The following is a 19,189-nucleotide window of genomic DNA, read 5'->3' on the forward strand; positions in this document are numbered from 1 at the left end:
TGAGACCAACAAGTTAATTCTAGTTGTGTCTGATGAGATTCCTTCCCATGTAAACATATAAAATATCTGGGATGTTTTGTAAGTTCTTATGAGTAACAATGAATATTAGTTTTGAATCAGAATTCACATATATTTCCCTTTTGCCCATGGAGTATCTCCATGAGTTTGAATTTAAGAAATTAGATAAGCATTTAAGAGCTCAGGCTATATTACTCTAGGCCTGGGTATAAAACGCCAGGCCCGGCAATATTACGCTAGGCCCGGCTGTATTATGGAAAGTGAGGAGGTGTATTGTTATTGTTATTACTATTTTCCTGTCTTGCTAGGTGCAAGTTCTGTGTACAAGTGTGAGAAGTTTTCCCTGCTTGCTCTTTGTTTAATGAGAGAGCACCTGATAATGGTTAGTATTCTTTTTCTTTTTGGTTTTTTTTTTTTTTTTTTTTTGTATCCTTATCATTGTACCTGGACATTGAGTAAGGTACTCCAGCGCTGTTAAGCCTTTTGCTTTCTCTAGACACCGGCATTTCACCTCCAAGTTGTTCAGCTGCAGGTTTTAGATGTGGAAGCTCCATTTGTGCCTGGCTTTGCAAAGGTAAGTCTGTAAGAGACACTGAGTGCCTGGGGTACCTGAGGGTGTTCATTGTTGTCTGAGAAGCCAGTGCTGCTGGTTTTGAAATCTCATCTGTGCCCTCTGAGAAATGATCTTTTCATATACCTAAAGGATAAAAGCCCTTCAGCTAAGGCTTTCCAAAAAATGAATGTTGCATTCCTCCTGCCGGGACTTTGTCCTGAAGAAGGAAACAGATGCTTCACTTGATTTCCCCTTTCACACAGAAATCAATAAAGAAGGTGATATGAAGTCAAATTTTGAAAATGTGCAAAGCAAACTCAATGCATGCAGCCACTGGGCATTCTCTAAAAGACTTTAATGCCCTTAGGAATTTTGTGGCCTTATTCTTAATATGCCCTATTTGGGGCACTTAGAGAAACCCAACAGTCTTAAAATGCTGAACAGCCTTTCCTGATAGATTTGGGTTACTGGGTGTGGTGCACCCATCACTAAAATCACTTCCAATAAATAAATAAATACTGGCTTCAGTATTTATGCCCTGTCCCTTGTGACTCTTCTAAGAAGTTTCCTGCTCCATTTTCAGAATTGAAAGAAATTATGGGAGTGGTTTGAGAAATGGCAAGGGTGTTTGGACTAGGAAATGCTGTGGTCTGAAAATAAAATCCAAGGGGTTAAGCACGGTCTAAAAAAGGAAGGTGAAGTGGGAGAATAAGAAAATAGTTTGGATTCAGTTTGACATTTTCTTTTATCACACTTGCCCTCAGTCAGCTTGTTCAGTGATAGCAATTTCTCAGCACAATGTCAGGTACATAAAAGAATGTGACAGCTTTCCCTGCTAACCCAGGCTGCCTGATAGAAATTATCATTCATTATCATTATTAGTGTAACTCACCAACCCCAAGTCTGAACCCATTCCAGTGGCACTGAAATGGCAAAAATCCCAGTCACATCTACAGTCCAGGCTCAAGCCTGAAGCTCTATTTTTTGACGAAATCCAATGGTGATTACTGACTGGAGTTCTGTTATTTTATCTGGGATTTATGTTCTGTTTTTTAATGGAGTGTGTTAAATGAGAAGTGTTAAAAGACTAGCTACTACAAGAAAATAATTTAATGTGATTTTATAGTTTTTATATATGCTACCAGATGTAGCCAATCAATCAATAAAACAGCTTTTCTTTGAGAGCATTTTACTCCAGTGGCTAAACTTCCATAATTACCCTGCCACCATAATTAAAAATTATCTAGACTCCTTCCTTCTAGTTTGCTCAAGCTGATGCGAAGCTGATAAAATGGAATTTCAGTGCAAATGACATTTTATCACTTGGCAACTTTCAAATGCAGAGTATTTCAAAATCAAATCTCTAAGACTGCACATTACTTTGAGGAAATGTGTCAACAAAATGCTGTCAGCTCCTTCCTCTTGACAGGCTGTACAGATTTCAGCTGACTCTTAACCATAGCTTGTCCATCAAATCAGCAGATGTCCTTTTGGCACTACTGGTAGCACAGTCAGGGTGCCTGGTGGCTTTTTGAAAAGGCAGGAAAGGGTTTCTGGTTGTAACTGAGGGCTAAGATCTAGTTCTAAATGAGGAGAGAGGAACAAGTGATGCCTATTGCTGATGTACCTGGCAGTGGGGAGAAGGGAGCCCTGAAGTCTTTGGCGTTTTGCTCATTTGATCTCAGATAGGGAAGGGGTGTCCTCAAGGACAGGAATGACTAATTGGAAGCTGCTTCTCTCAGCCCTAGAAAATGAAACAAAGGCTCAGAGCACTTGCTCAGGCTGCAGAGTGTCACATGTCTTGATGGCTTTTAGGCCTGTCACTGCAGTGTGCAATTTCCACCCTTCCAAAAGGGACAGCACTGCAACACTCCCCATTTCCCTGTCTTTTTTCAGAGAAAAGCCTCTGCTTGCAAGATGCTTCTGGCTGCTTTTATCCCTCCCCTTGTGGGTTGACTGGGCTGCAGAGGTCCAGCTGTTTCTGTTTTCATTGAAAGGGACCATAGTACACACATTCAGCAGGTTTAATGTTTTACATGCCAGTTTAATAGATTGTTAGACTGGAGCATCTTGTCATGGGTAGAGAGATGGTAAAGTGCCTCTCTCAGATTTATGTGTGTCCTCTGGGTATCCTCATGCTTTACTTACCTAGTGCCTTTTTGGGCTGCTTTTATTCCCTAAAGCCACTGTGCAATGCTTCTCAAATAACACAAAACCAAAGGCTGTTTGTAGCCTACCAAAAAAAGGTTCGTAGAAAGGAAAGCTGATCTTTTCCATCATATGGATTCCTCAGTTTTAAATTTAAACCGGTTGAAACACCTTTGAACAGTTACACTTCAAAGGATATTTCTGTAAAATTTGTGTGCTCTGACTCTATCTTTGCTTGCAAATTGAATCTGATTTCCTTACCTTCTGTAATGGCTTGCAGTTTTGTTTTTCCTGGCACAAAAGCTCTTTCCGTTTGTCCTTCAGTTAGTCAAAGGTAGAAGGCTCTCCCTGGGAGAGAGATTCATTTTTCTCACTAGAATTTCAAACTGCAGCTGACAGTCTTCTCTGGCACACACTAAGCTCTCCACCATCCTCAGTATACATGAAATCATAATCAAAGACAGATGCCTTTGCCTGTTATAAATAATCAGTGCTGCTTGCAGAGACCAGGAAAAATCCTTGTTTAGACTGGTCTTACTTTCTTTCTTGGGCCTCTGTATTTCCCTTGGCCTTTCTTTTTTTTTTTCATCTTTTCTCTGTCTCTAATTCTAGATATTTGCCTAAGGAAATAAAAGGAATGGGGAAAGTAGATCTTGGCACTCTCTGAATTCTCAGTGGATTACCCTATGGAGTGAAATTAAATACACATGACATATAAAAGGGAACAGCCTTTTAATTTATAGCAAAAACCCCAGTTCACAATAAATCTGTTCTTTCCTGTTTGTTCATGTGCATGATGAGAACATGTCATATGCCTCTGTGAAGCTGATATAGGAGCTCTCTGTTCTGTGTAGGATTAATTTGTTTTGAATTGGTTAAAGGTTCTCTGTAAATATCAAATAGCAATTGTGAATACACTTTTAAATTGGTGATCAAGTTCACTTGTTTTTATAGCAAAACCCAGTGCAGCAGCATCTATTTCAATAGCTCCTTGTAAAGGCATTGTCCTGCCAACTACAAATTGTCCTCAGCAGTGGTGAGTTTCTGTCATGTCAGGGCTCAGATTGGAGCCTCTTTTGGGGGAGAAATTTCAGATCTCTTTGTGGAAAAATTCTGCTCTGGAGGTGGATGCTATTATGAATTTTTAGCCCTGGTCAGTGCACAAAGCACTCCTGTGCTGAGTTTTGGATAAGGTTTCCAGCTGCAGACACCACCTTATCAACTTCTAACTCAAATGTCCTGAACCATTCCTGACTAAACTGTCTGAGTGTTTTGCTGGGTGTTTTGTTCTCTAGGCTTCCAAATTTTTGTTCTGGTTAATTTGTTTTTAGGGATGTATAACGTGGTGAGGGCAGGGATTGTGAAAAGAGCCTTGCACCCCTAATGGATTGCTGCTACACTACCAATCATGTTCTGTGTTCTTACAGGAGTTCTGCAAACGCCTGACATTAAGAAATGAGAATATAATTTTGCTTTGTTTTTTTAATCCCAATGGTTTACCACAAAAAACACCACTGCCAGTGCTTTGATAGAAATCCAGGCTGCTCCTGTTCCAAAAGACCCAGGTATTTTTCCCCAAAGGTCAGCTTGTTCATGATAAAGTAGGGATTGAGAAGCCCCTTTTATTTTGTTGGGTTTTTTTTTGTTTGTTTGGTTGGTTTTTGTCTTTTTTTTTTTTTTTTAATAATTTCTCCCTACTTGGTTTGGGGTTTTATTGGGGTTTGGGTTTTTTGGTTGTTTTTTTTTTTTTTTTTTTTTTTTTTTAATATGGGACAATTCCATTATTAACTGCTTCTACTCTTATTTTACCATGGTAAAAAATAAATTGCTATAGTTGCTTGCCCATTACTATTTATAGCTTTCTCCTTTACTAGATGTTTTCCTCCTCTGCACAAGACCATAAATACATTAAAGAGCAAAGGAAGGAATGATTGGTTTGTCTTTGACACATAGGCTCTCAAGCTTGTTGATATTAGTCATGTTAATTAATCATCGTATGGACTGCAGGTTTTATTAATGGCAGCATCATCTGATTCAAAAAATCAGATCCTGACCACTCCTGGAAAAAATACACACTCTTGACATTAGGGTGAGTTATTGATACCAGTTGCCACAAAAACCCATGCCAGATAGATGTGGTTAAACTGGCTCTTGGGTTTCTGACCAGCAGCCAGGCTTTGCCTGTCATAATTTTCCCTGATTTTCCACTTCTCTGGGAATTATTTAAGAATATTATTATACAAGTATAATGAGCTGAAATTCCCCTGTTTCAGCTGCCTTGGCAATACCATTTTCCCCCTCCTCTGCAATGGGAAGGATCTGACTCGATTCAGCCACTTGCGTTTTCCTCTCACTGAAAAGTCCTTGGTCAGCAGTGCAGGGGGAGGCCCAAAGCAGTTTGTGTTTGCAAACCTGCTCTTTCATTACAGCCTGTGCAGCTTTGACACTGTGTGATGCATCCTAGGGAATGAAAACACCATGGAGCAAGGTATGTGATCAAACCATCACTGAAATTCCTGCTCTATCTGGGCTGCCACTGAGGCTTTCTGAAGCCTTTGAGTTAGGAAGTGGCATGTTTCCTGAGAGCTGATACTCTGTGTTTTGGATAAAGTCATGGCAGAAGTGTCACACTGAAAATATCCCAGTGGATTCTTACACCCATTTAATCATCCTTTGGAGAAGTGAGGCATGTATCACTGCTGATAGGAATGCTGTGTATTGACTCTCCAGCTCTACTGGACATAGCTTAATCATGCTTGGTTAATAAAAACCAAAACATAAATTGTGCTTTGTTCACTGGAAGAATATTCCTTTTTTTCCTCCTCCTTTGTGTTTTCTTTCTTTCCACCCTATGGTTTTATATGTCTGTCTCTGATAACATGACGAATTAGAATGAAAGCCAATTAATTTACTTAATATGGGAATGCTGAATTATACTGCCTTTGGGTCACAGTTGCAAACAGAAGCATCTTGTCCAGAAGCCTGAATTTCACTAAAATATTGCATTAATTCTATTCAGTTAAACCATTTAAGCAATCTGCTTAAATGTTTGTTCTTGTGGATGAGGGAAAACCAGCTGATAAATATTTTAGGACGGATTGTGCAGTTACTACATTAAAGTGAATTAATATAGTTTATGCTTTTGTGATTGACCAGCACAGGCTATGTTGCTGTAATCCATCTATAAACTGTCTGCACCTCCAGCCTTTTTTGAGGCCCTCTTTCATCAAAACCAGGCAGTTTACCTGTATCCTTTGTCATGCTCTGCATGCACAAATAAGGCCATTGCCACTGAGACAGTCCATTAGACTGATTTTCAAGTACACAAAAAGCACTTTCTAGTGAGTAATTGTATATTTGACCTAACATACTATGTTTGCAATCCTTGCAATTGATGTCAGTTGAGACTAAGCTTAATTTGTCCTTCCCCTCACCCAGAGAAGGATATTTGTAAACCAAAACTCATGCAGCTGTGATTTCATCTTAATACCTGTTACACAGCTGAGAAGCCTGGCTTAATGCTGCTAACTGCTAGTCAGCTTGTCTGTGCCAAAACAGTGAATGAAAAAAAATATTTACTGTTTGTGCACAGCAGTGTAACATCAAGGATTTCAGCAGGGATGCTGTAAATAAAAAAGTTCATTACAAAAATAACCAGTTATGAGCTATGTAAGGGTATTTCACTTTCAGGTATGAGTCAAGTTAGCCTCCAGTAATTTATCAAAGCTCAGGTGTGTAGGACTCTATAAGCCTGGATTAGTTTCTCTAATGAGGAGTTCACATCACAAAGTCAATTTGAAGAAAGTGGTTTTGGGGGCAAACATGAGGATATAGAGCAGAGCAAGGTGAGTGGCAGTGCAGAGGAGACCTCAGCTCTGTTTTCTGAGAGATGTTTGTTGTGATATCAGTGTGTATCTGTGCTTCAGAGGCAGGTGTGGCTAAATGGGAATGGCCAAGAGCAGGGCCAGGGACAATGTTAGACTGCTGAAGAGTAAAGATGGAAGGCAACATGGGATGTAACAGAAGCAAAAAACTGTAAGCTGAATATGGACCAGCCTTCTTTTTTAGTTTGCTGGGGGGGATTAATTCTGTCCAGCACATTTCATTTAAGATCATGTCTCTCTTACTTTTTGGTAGTCTGCTTCTGCCATTTGCTCAGCTATTGAAATGACCTTTCTTACTTGTTCTTCATCTTGGCAGTTTTCAGTGGGATTGCCAAGAAAACTAAAAGCCTCTTCCTTATTCCTCGAAAGCATAATCAGGGAGTTAAGAAGCCAAGATTAGTTTTGCTAATAAGTGTGTACCAGAGAACTCCTTTGGGGATTTCTGTTTTTCTAAGTATTTGCTTTAATGGATTGTGAGTTTCTGCCCTCCTTGGGAGATAGTTGGAGTGCCTCATGTTTCTTTGTGTTGTGGAAGGGAAAACACCCAGTAGGTCTGGTCATTGATTTTCCAAAAATTTCCAAAAATTTATTTTCCAAAATAGCTTTTTTCACTATATTGGCAGTGGTAGTGCTTTGCTTTCCAAGGACACTACGAGACACAGCCCATCCCCCGAGGAACTCGGATCAGTACTATCTCTTTCCTCCAGGGAATTACAGCAGGCATGGGAGCTCTGTCAAATTAATGTGTGTCAAGGTCACCATTCCTTGCAGGGGCTGGCTGGCTTGCCTTGGAGGAAGGGACAAGGGTCTCGAGGTAAACAGAAATTGCTGTGTGATAATGAGTGTGCATTCACAGATATCCAGAATCCTTATTTCAGGTTGCTTAGGCTGGGTGAGAGCACACCTCAGCATGTCTTTGTGTGTCAGCTGGTGCATTGGAAAAGCAGGTGGAATTTCCACTTGGGAACAGGGAACCTGCACAGCAGCCCATCACACAGCCTGTTAGCCTCTGTCCAAAAAGGTGAATGGATCCAGCCTGATCAATGACTGTGTGCTGGCTGCAGCCACAGATTATTCCGAGACCATTCATAAATTATGGTTTAAACAGGAACATTTTTCAAGGGCTTGAAGCAGCTAGGTGCATAGATTGAAATAATGCAGTGTCATGGTAGTTTTACACTGTGTGTCTGCAGTATGTGGTATTCAGTCTTTGCTGTTGGAAGCTGCCATCTGTGCAAACATTTTAACTGATATCATTCTGAAAGAAATTTGATGAGTGGCAGAATAAAAATGAGTTATTTGATTAATGGTTTGGTTGCACATATGGACATGTAATCCCTAGCCAGATGCATTCAGACATTTTGGGTCTTATACAAGCGGCATGGTTGGTCTTCAGATAGCCAGTGACAGGCACCCACAATAAAGTCAATACTGCTAGAACTCCCTTTATTTCTGGGGGGCTTAGGGCGCTCTGTGTGTGTGTATTTCATCCCTCACCTCCTCTTGTGTTTCTGCTTTTGCCTTTTCAGTGCAGCAACAACCCCTTCAGCAGAGGCCCTTTGGATTGCTTTGATATAACATTCAAAAAGATCAAAGGTAAAGCAAGGCTCAGCTGGTGGCCTTTCCCTTTAAAGCAGTGACTTTTAGGCCATGTCTCTGCTACAGATGTTTGCTGGCAGGATGGTGTCAAGCCAGGTTTGATGGGGAGTTTGATCCCTGTCAGGCAGATTTGTGTGAGCAGATTGAATTTTTCTGGTTGTGCTGCATGTGTTTGCCTGGCAGGAGTGAGCAGTGAATGGGCCTGGCTGTGCTCATGGTGCAAGGGCAACTTTGTGAGTTCAAAAGGAATTTGCACATGGGGGACCCTGTCCCTGCTCATGCAGTAGTGCCCAGGCTGAACAGTGCTCATGGATGTGGCTGTGCTGCCCGGGATGTGCAGCTGAGCCCTTAAATTGATACTGCTCTGTTGGCAAAGACTCTGAAAGAAATGTAGAACAACTCTCTGGTGTTGAACTATGCTCTGTTTTAGGAACTGGTTTAGCCTGTGCTGGCACAGAAACCCTCTCTGAGGCAGGCTTTTTTCAGCTGGAATGGGTTTATCCTCTCTAGTTTAATTCTATCTCATTTGTTGGAAAACCTTTCTATGAAAGCAAGACATCAGTTTCTCCCCCATTGTTGGGTTTTTAGTGGAAATCCTGCTGTGAAGATCAAGAGAGAGAAGATGGACCTCTAAAATGTGACTGGCCTCAGAAGCCTTCCCATTTTGGGTGGAAATGCAGTGCTACAGTGTTTGCCAGGATGGACGACAATTCCAGTGTTCCAAGAGATGTTCCCTCTTGGTAATGACTTGAACGTGTCAGTAATTTAGGTACTTAAATGAAATCCTTTCATTTTCAGGATGTTGAGTTTGTGGTGCCAAGAAGACGCATTTTGGGGAAAGCAGCTTATTTCTAAATTACTAAAATGGAATTAAGGGCTGCTGAGGATGAGCCTGACAGAGGTGCTGCTCAGGACACACATCTGTGCCTACAACCACCATGCAGAACTGCACCTCCCTGAACAGAAAAAGAAATGGCTCTATTTTTTGCAATGAGAGCTGCTCTTGCCTTGGTCCTTAAAATTTAGGGTGTGATACTGTTCTCTCCTGCCACAATTTAGACATAATCTAGATTAAATTACTTTTTTTTAATTTAATTTCTTACTGGTTTTGTTTTTTTGGTTTGGTTTTCTCTTTGCGTAGACAATAAAGATGGTTGAGGTTGTGGATTACCTGAGAACTCCAATCCATATTACTGAACTCCACTACTGTGAATTCAGGTAAGTGCTATTTAAGCGCAAGTTTTGTTTGGTTGGGGTTTTTAGTAAGAGAAATAGCCTTTACTGAGAAGCAAGTTTATATGAATGCACTTGCTGTTTTCTAATGCCTCCATCTTTATTTGCCCCTTTCCTAGATGTTTTGCTTTTATTTTATCTTATGTTTTAATTTTTATACTGTTGTTAGGTTTATTGAGCTTCCAGTAAAGGATTTTTTTTTTAATTATTTGAAGGTGTGGGGCTTTTTTTAAAGTATGGTCTTCAAGCCTACTTTTGCAACAACCTACTCTGCTGGGTTTGAATCAGACTCATTCAAAGCTCTCTGAAATCAATGGAAAACCTCCAGAAGGTTTCCTGATCTTTGGCTGAGGCCTTTTTTTGAGAGCATGAGAATAAAGGCATTTTTGGGTTTCACTGTTGCATTCTTAAATCTGAATAAGCAGAAAATGGGATTTATTGCTAATAGAAGCAGATGTACAAAAACAAAGGACCTGTAGTTCTCTACTGTAAGGGATATGGTTTGGCAAGATGTAGAGCAGGTAACTCTTACAATGTGAAAAATGTAGAGAATGGGAATTAACTGCAACCAAATGTACCCTGGAAGCACAGCTGTAATTTATAATGCAGTCAGGAATGCACTGCAGGCTCCTCAATCGATAAGCTAATGGGAAAAAGCCTGCAATTAATTACAAATCAACTGGGTCAATATCCTTTAAATGAAAGATATGAAATTGCTAACATTTGGATGGAACTTCTTTGCCAAGTGTATTTATAAACCTCATATAAAATATGATATTTATAAAAAGAATAAAAGCTCCTTTCACTGTTAAAAGGCAGCACTCTGAATGCCTGATTTCCTTTTGCTCTAAAAATTCAACTGAACTGACTTTATTTCAACAAGTTTGCTACTGTGTAAAAAAGAAGTGAAGTAATCTTCTACCTTTAATTCAGGACCATACAGAGAAGCACAAGAGCTATAAATAGGATTCCCAGGGTGATGCTGCCCATGACTTCATAGTCAAAACATCTAAAATGATGAAAGTTTGTGCCCAAACCATTCTCTTAGTAGATGTCAGGACCTGAAGTGCTCTGACTGGTGATCTTGGCAATCTAATACCTTGTTATATTTACAGAAATAGCCCCAGAAAGGGCAGCCAGGGCAGGAGGAGATGGGCTAATGCTGGCATTAAAGGCAGCTTGTTGTCTGTGGGGTCTCAACTTCAAACAACTCTGAACCTTTACAATTTGCTAAACTGGGAGTGCTGCTTACCTGGAACACTTTTCATCTGGCACTGATGATTTTTTCCATATATATTCTATAACACTTATGCTTTTTATTAAAAAGGTGGAGGAGAGACATTGCCAAGGAGGAAATAATATTGTTAAACTTGTGAATATCTACATTTTTTGGTTTTTTTTAGATAAGTTTGTTTCATTACCTTGCTGTATTGTTTTTATTGTCTTTTTTGGGAGCAGTAGAAATCAAAGGATTGCACTGTAATTATATCATATGAAAATGAAAATATCATGTGGAAAGAGGAAGAGGACCTGGAAGAGCACATGGAAGTGGGTGAGCACTGACCCGTTGAAAGGGGGCCTTTACAGAATGGCAAATGTCTGGAGCGACTCCTAGCAGCAAGTAGAGGAAAAGGGGTGGTTGCCAACTTTGTTGGACTTGCCTAATTCAGAAGTACCTTGAGGTGAATTTTTCTTTTCCCCTTTGACAATTTTTATTAAAAAAAAAAAAAAAAAACTTCCTGAAGCCCCTTTTTATTTACTGATCAAATACTGATAAATCAAGGTTTTCTCATTTATCACAGAATCAGAGGATTGGCTAAGCTGGGAGGGACCCACAAGGCTCATCCAGCCCTGGCCCTGCACAGGACCACGCCATGTGCCTGGGAGCATTGTCCAAACACTTCTGGGAGTGAAAATTGTATCATGATGGTTGTTTGTTATCACAGCAACCAAAAATTCCTATTCTATTTGACACTTTCAGTATATTTTACATACATCCCAGAAGTTGTCGTGCCAATTACTTTTCACCTCCAGGCTTTTAGTTCTTGGTCATTTCATCTTTCTGGAGACTGAGCTCTGATTTGAGTTCCTATTTCTCATTTGCAGTGACAGGGAAAAATATTGGTCAGCCTCACTTGGAAGCCTCACTTAAAAACAAAACAAAACAGGACATTTAAAAAAATTCCTGAATGAATGGCTGATACTATTTTAATAAAAGATAATTTTAACACAACACTGACAAATATATCACTGGTTTAGTCACAATGTTAGTAGCATCACTGGTGATGATACAGACACATGCAAATTACCAGAGAAAATGTATGAATTTCACATCTATAGACATAGCACTGCAAAGCTAATACTGCTCTTCTCCAAACACATTCCACCTGCTCAGGCAGCTGCAGATAGATTAGAAATGTTGATGAAACCTGTACAAGAAATTCTGCTACAGTGACGTTAGCTGGTTTCCCTTCTACCTGCAGAAACACAGCCATTTTTCTGTCTGCATTTGCATCATTATATATTCAGAATAAATTAAACACATGGTATCTGCATTATTAAGAATGTATTTTTTATTAAGCTACAGAAAATAATTGGCACTGAAATTTCTTTTCACATACCATTCATGAGGTTAAGTCTTTTGAAAACTACAACACAAAACAAATTTAACCAAGAAAAACCCATTCAAAACCTACAACAGTTTTACATAGAGATAGCAGCATTTCAAGTCAACTAAAGCATGCTGCCTCCACAATTCTATTGTAGGCCATGCTTCATTTCTTTTTACTTTCTCTTCAGTTAATCACTGGGTTTCCTAAATACAAATGCATTATGTCAATAATCAGGTTTTAATTTAAATTTAAATGCATTCCTTAGTGTATTCAGTCAAGCTGTCTTCCTTCCTTCCTTCTGATGTGGCTTTTTGGGGGAAAGTGAGTGCAACTTTATAGAATTTTTTTCTGTCTTTGTCATTGTTTAGTCAGTCATTCTTTCAGAGACAGACTCTGAACCTTTCACAGCCATTGTCATGGTGAGGCCGTTGGCATGGACTGGTCTCATGGAGTAAGTGGGAGTGGGAAAGGATCGTAGAATAATGGATTTGTGATTCTGCACAGAAGAGTTGGGAGAGCTGGGAAGGGAAGACACCTTGAAAAATGCAAAGTTTGAGGTAATTTCTTGTCTGATGCTGTATGTTGCTATTTCAAGAAATAGCAGTGGTCAGTTGTTTAAAAGAGTAAAAGAGAAGAAAATATTTATCCCAGTATTGCAGGCTTCTTGTGCTTGTTTATTTGACAACTAAAATTCTGTGACACACTGCAGTACAGCCCTTCAATGGCTGAACAGCTGGGAAAATAGAGACCAGTCAAAGCAGCTTCTTTGGTGGGTTAGTTCCACCATACAGGCATGTTCTTTCATCTAAATCTCAAAGTTAGCACAACATTTTTCTTTCAAAAGGTTGGAGCAGGGCTAATCTATAGTTGGTGTGGCCCTTTTTCTGTTGTGTGTTATTTCCAGCAATGGGGGTGACTTTGCTTAATGTCAGCTGCCAACACAGAAAGTCAGGACAGCAACAAGCCTCTGTCAGAAATATCTGCATGAAGTGGGGAGTGTCTCTGTGTGCTGCTTATATCCAGTGATCTGAATCCAAATAAATAATGAAATAGCATTTCTTGCTTTGATGTTGTTACTTCATTCCATCACCTTGCTCAAATCAGCTCAAATTACCTGTTTGTAAAATGTGTTTCATAATATTTGCTTGAGTTACTGTGATTAAATACTCTACTATTAGTTTAGGTCCACTTTCTTCTTGTTACTTTATACATCATAAGAAATCAAATTTTCCTCTTTGGAGGAAGTATTACCTTCATACATAGTGTAAACACAATAGCACAAAATTCTGAGATGAATTAGGGGAAGCTGGGCAGCTGGGAACATGGAAATTGCATGGATATTCTTTGCAAAGAGAGCTGGAGGTGTTGAATGTTGGGAATTCATCAATATTGGGCTGTGCTCTTTTTCTGAAGAGGCTAACCTGATTTTTTAACCATTTATTGAAGCATTTTAGGAAATCCTTGAAAGTGTCCAAAAATAATTATATAAACCACATTTGTCTTTTGTGTGAACTGTACAAACTGAGCCACAGAAAACCAGTATGTGGTAGGAGTGAAGTTTCTTAAACATGTATTTTATCAAATTAAAAAATGAAAACCTGTGGTTTTTTTAATTAAAAGAACAACCAATTTGTCATGAATTTTAATATAGACTAACCTTTGACCTTTCCTTCTTGCATGTCCTCACATAATTTCTGTAATTGGTTTTAGCAGTTATGTACATTTGTTTAAATGTTTTATCTGGAATCAAATATTCCTTTTGATTTAGATAGAAATTAAAAATACAGACATTGTCAATGTTAAGCCAGCCTAAAACAAAGCTCAGTTGTTTGGCTCTTATGGGACAGCAGTGTAACAGTGCTGCACATGGGTTGCTTGAAACCAGCTACTGGAAGGTGTGCTGTACCCAACATTTCCCTGGATTTTTAAAAACTATTTTAGCATCCTGACACAGTGCCTCTTTGGTATAAACTGCTGCCAAAAGCAGATACAAATTTAGTGTGTCCCCAGTCTGCTTTGTGAAATTATGGCACAACATTTTGAAACTATGCCAGTTTAGGATAGAAGGGAAAGTGCAGCTAGCTCTGGCTTGCTGCTGTAAATGTAGAACATTGAAATGATGATTAGTGGGAAATTGGTGAAATTCAGGCCTGCCCAGGAAGAGGGAAAGGAGGCAGAAATAGGTATCACAGTTCTGGCACTTGATTTGTTTTCTTGGAACCTGATTTTCCTCTGCCTGAAATCTGCTAGAAGTTAGGGAAGATCAATAGTGTTTGATTGTGGGACTTGGGCAGGAAGGGAGTGCTCTCTAGGTTGTGCTAACATGGGATAATTTGAATTTTATGCTGTTTTTATTCCCCTCTCTTTTCTCCTCTGCCAAATCCACTTTACTTTGGCACTGTTTGGTCTGTGACCTTTCCATCTTGCTTGCTGCTGAGGTTTGTTAGTTATTTTCCTTCATTACCTTCATCATCTAAACCAAGTGCTTGCCACTGCTCACACATCCTTCTCCAAAGGTAGGAATCAGAATTCAAATCCAGGAGAAAGTGCTTGGACAGCATTAACAGCTGAACTCCAGCTAGTGGGTAAAAATTAGTGGACTGAAGAGTTGGTCAACACTTTTCTCAGATTTTTAGTATAGATATGTGGCAGCTTGGAGACCCCTCATGTCACCAGGAGACAGAAGAATGAAAAGAAGCCTCCTGAGAGCTTCATTTTAGTGTGTGAAAAGCTGTGCTTACTCTTATTTTGTCCCTGTAACTATTTCATCCTCTTTCCAAATGCCTGTGTTGCTGCCACTTGCCTTCCTCAGCTGTAAAACAGCAACAGCACATCTGCTACCTGATGCTGGGGTGATTCTTGGTTTGAAATTCCTCTGAACACACAAAGAATGAGCATTGCTTATCTAGTTATTGCTTATCTATTATTATCCTAGAAAGATTCCACCATGGGCATTCATTTTAATTGCTCCGTATATTTATTCATCAGAAATCCTCTCTCCCTTGCCATTTGGAAATGTGGATGTATCTGAATGGCATACAAGCAAAATCTGGCTGGGGAAATGCTACTATGGATTGAAGGTATATTGATTTGTCCCTTTGGTGCAATGTTTATGACAGGTGATGTCAAGGGAAGAGAACAGTTATGTCACTTGTGCAGAAGAGCCTTCAAAAGAAAAAAAAATCTTCACAAAAACTGCCAGAAATACCCACAATTTCATTCTTATCATTCTGATCATTGAGGTAACTTAATTCTGTATCTGGTACTCTTTGTTTTGTGGTTGTGTTATAGCTGTGCAACAAAATTGAAAAGTAATAAGTAGCGTGCTTGGGGTGAATTTCATATAATGAAATTGAAGCATATCATTTCCTTAAAAAAGTTAACATGGCAAGAGATTTAAAATGTGTGTTAATTTTAATAGATACAAATTACTGTAATCACATCAAGAGATAAATTACTATAATCATGTCCCCTTAAATCTTTCAGTGATTATAATGCCCTTGTATCAGTGTCATGTTTCTAACAAGATATTAATTTCTTGCCATGCGTGGTCTTTAATGGGTATAACCCTGTATGTTGGAGCCCATTGCTCTTGGGTGGGACAGCTATCACTTTCAGTGCAAAAAACAAGATGGGCAAAGGCAAGAGAAGCTACAGGAGGTGGATGTGCAAATGGGATAACTCTGAGTCCTCTCTGTTGGAATGCCAGGTCATCCCTCCTCCTGTTTGGAAACAGCTGCAGTGGTTGCACAGGGATGCTGGAATCCAAGGAGGCATCCAATGCCAACATTGACTTCTCCCAATTTAATGAAAAAGGTGTGGAGAAGGGAAAATCTCTCATCCTGGATGGCCCTGAGGTCTGTGTGATTATAAGGAGGTTTTTTTCCTGCACTGCTGTAGAAGCACCCTGGAATTCACCAGCACACACTACCCAGAGATCCTCTGCAGAGAAACTGTGCCCACGTTACTCTGGGTATTTATAATGACAAAAGAAAATAGCTCTGACAGTGGAAAGCACTGCGGTTTTTAATACAAATTTGAGAGTAAAATGCTATACTATTTAGTTCCTGTTTTCATCAAAATTCATGTGGAATTTTGTAAGTCAAAACAAGGGAAATGTTTTGTAACATTTTCGGTATGGGAAAGGGAAAAGGAACTGTTTTGTATTTGAAGCTTCTGCAGCATAATCAAAAGGGTGTTCACAATTTATAGATGATTCCTGTGCCAGGGACTTTTTCCCCCTCTTCCTTTTGGGTCAATTTTCAGGGGAAAAAAAAAGTTTGAAAAAAAGAATGTGACTTTCAAACTCATTTGCTTTTTTTCAACTCCTTGCTTGATAGCAGCTTTGACGATCTATATTTAAAATAACTGTACTTTGGAGAAATATATTGTCCAGTGAAATATTTTCCTTACTGCCTCTTAATGACTGGGCCTGTTCATTGAGAATAAACATGTAAATAATGTTATTACCATGGAGCAGAGTTAATAGCCTCTAATAGCCTGGAACCTGTGAACAATCATGCCCATGAGGAACTCCTTACACAAATAGTCCTGGTAAACCCAACAGGAGTCTTCATGTGGTAAAATTACTCACACAAGTGAGTGTTTGAAAGGAAAATGCCATTGCTCCTCTCCCACATTCCTCCTGCTCCTCCATGAAAGAAAGCCAGCACATGAACATCAAAAGGCATTTTTGGTCCAATATGTCCCAAATAAGGATTTCATCTTAGACTAAACAACTGGTTTGAGTATTTGCTGTAACTATTATTGAAAATGTTTTTAATTTTTCTATTCACTTTCTAGCTTTTGGTTCTTGATTTAAATCATCTGTAGTGCTCCTACTTACTGTGTTCACTTGGTATTTAATGTTTAGAATGTCTGTTTAATACACTTTAATACACTTTAATAACCTCTACAGTTCAGCTGTATTTTACTTAAAAAGCATTCATTACTCTAAAAAGGTTTTGGAATGAGTGATTCATCAAAGAAGCTAAAATAGCTCAATCTTGTGTCCTGCTAACAAGACACAAGATATTTGTTTAATTGTAAGTGCATATTCAAAGCATTTACAATTAGCTGTAGCACAGTTATGAAAGAAATAGTGTCTAAAAGGAGCTGTCATTTTTGTCTGACATGAGGTTACTTCAAAAGGCACAATTCCCTGCAGGTACTGAAGTTATCCAATTACACTTCTTGTTTGTTTATCGTAATTAGTGTGTTTTGGTAGAGGTTTTTCATGGGGAAATGAAAACTAGCTGGTAAAACAGCTATTTTCCTGAACCAGGTAATAAAACTGATCACAATAAACCTGTGAGTTCTGGGAGCAGGTATGCAAAATTTCTTATGGTGATTTTAAGGGGTTTTGTTGTTGGGTTAGTTTGGTTTGGTTGGTTGTGTTTTTCTACCGTATAGTCCTTGATCCTAAAGGGTAATATAATAACTATTTGCCTTTCATTTAGGCTGATTGTGAGTCAAGTCTGTATCTGCTGAGGAAGTTAAGTGATGCACCCTCTAATTAAGTCTCTGCAGCACTTTCCTCCTACATAAATGGGCTGGTGGGTTCCTGGTTGTTCCTGTGGCCACCAGTGCAGCTGAGGGACCCATCTGAGTGACAGATACTTACATCCATTTGGAATTTTTAATCACAGCCTAACACTTGTCAGCTTCAAAGCACACACTGTGGGGAAATTAGTGTCACGTCATGTGATGCAGCAGTTGTAGGGCTGCAAAGAAAACAGATTGTTTGATTATTTTCTTTCTTCCATGGCTAAGGTTAACTGCCTGGACAGCTGCAGTGGAGCCTTCAGGGCACGCTGCTTTATCTGATTGGTCTCAGGCTTGATCTGGCACATGAAAGGAAATGTGAGGAAGTTTCCAGCAGAGATCATTTTGCAAGTCCAAAGATAAGGGCAAGGTCAAGTTCACTTGTGTTTCCACAGTATCTGGTTACAAACATCAGCCCCAGTGCCACGCAGATAATTCCAGTTTAGTCTGGCTGTGCTTTTCACCTTCAGCAGATTTGCCTTGCTGGAGTATTTGTCATGTTCTGTTCACCAGCATCAAAAAGACCCACCACAGTAAAGCAAGAGCTTTTACCTTTCTTAAAGGTGACTTTTCCTTCTAGGGACCAAAAACATGGTGATTTTATCCAATTTTTGATGTGGAACTTACTCTGGTGTCGTCCCTCCCATGGGGCTGCAGGGACATGGTAATGTTTAGTCAAGGAGTAAGTTGTTATTATCTGTGTTACATTATTTTAGCACATAAGGTTTCTCCTGTAGGAAATTACCATTTCTTCCATGCCTTCAGAACTGTGGGAGTTACTGCAGGAATATATGAGGTGGGAAAATAGAGCTGATTTTTTTTTTCTTTTTTTTTTAGTTTATTTTTTAAACAGTGTCCTTTATGGTTATTGTGACTAGTGTGTGAAACTTGAGAGCTGTGGCCTGAGGGTGGAAGGAGCTGTCTCTGCCCCATGAGGCTCACCAAAAACATTTCCTGAGTTATGGATGAGCATTGCCTTACAAAACCCAGCCCTACACACTGTCCTCCCTCTGAAAACTGTTCCAGTCTCAGTGCTGGCTCCTCAGTTTGTAAAAGTTTATCTTAATTCCACCAAGGTCTTGGTGAGATTTCCTAACTACTCTTTAATTTCTTAATTGTGTGTATTGTTATGCTGCAATGCTTTATGGCTTTATGCAATCAGTGTTTCTTATGGCAGAGTTGCTGGTTAGTGGTGCACTTCAGTAAAAACCACAATTCAAATTCTCCTCTTAGCTGTTGCTGCAAGCAGTAAATTCTGTGGGTAAAGGAAGGAGCATATTGAGTGAGCCTGTGCACTCTTCCATTCCATCACCTCAAATGCTGGTTTGTGTATGCTGTGCTTGAGGAACAGGTCTGCAGTGTAATGTGGATTTCTCAGTTTCTTCCACAGAGAAGCAGAAGATGTGAGGGTTTTTCTGTTCTTTTTTTTTTTTTTTTTTTTTTGAGGTCTGCATTTTTCTTCATTTCAAAAAGGAAAGTTGTCATCCCCCAAGTTAAAAATCCATACAGTGAAATAAGCTGGCCTTCTTTCATGAAAATGTTTGCTCTCTCTACCATGAAAACAGAAGATTACAAATTGGCTGTAGAATATCTTGATA

This window comes from Zonotrichia leucophrys, chromosome 10 (genome assembly GCF_028769735.1).
Source record: "Zonotrichia leucophrys gambelii isolate GWCS_2022_RI chromosome 10, RI_Zleu_2.0, whole genome shotgun sequence".
Taxonomy (NCBI): Eukaryota; Metazoa; Chordata; class Aves; order Passeriformes; family Passerellidae; genus Zonotrichia; species Zonotrichia leucophrys.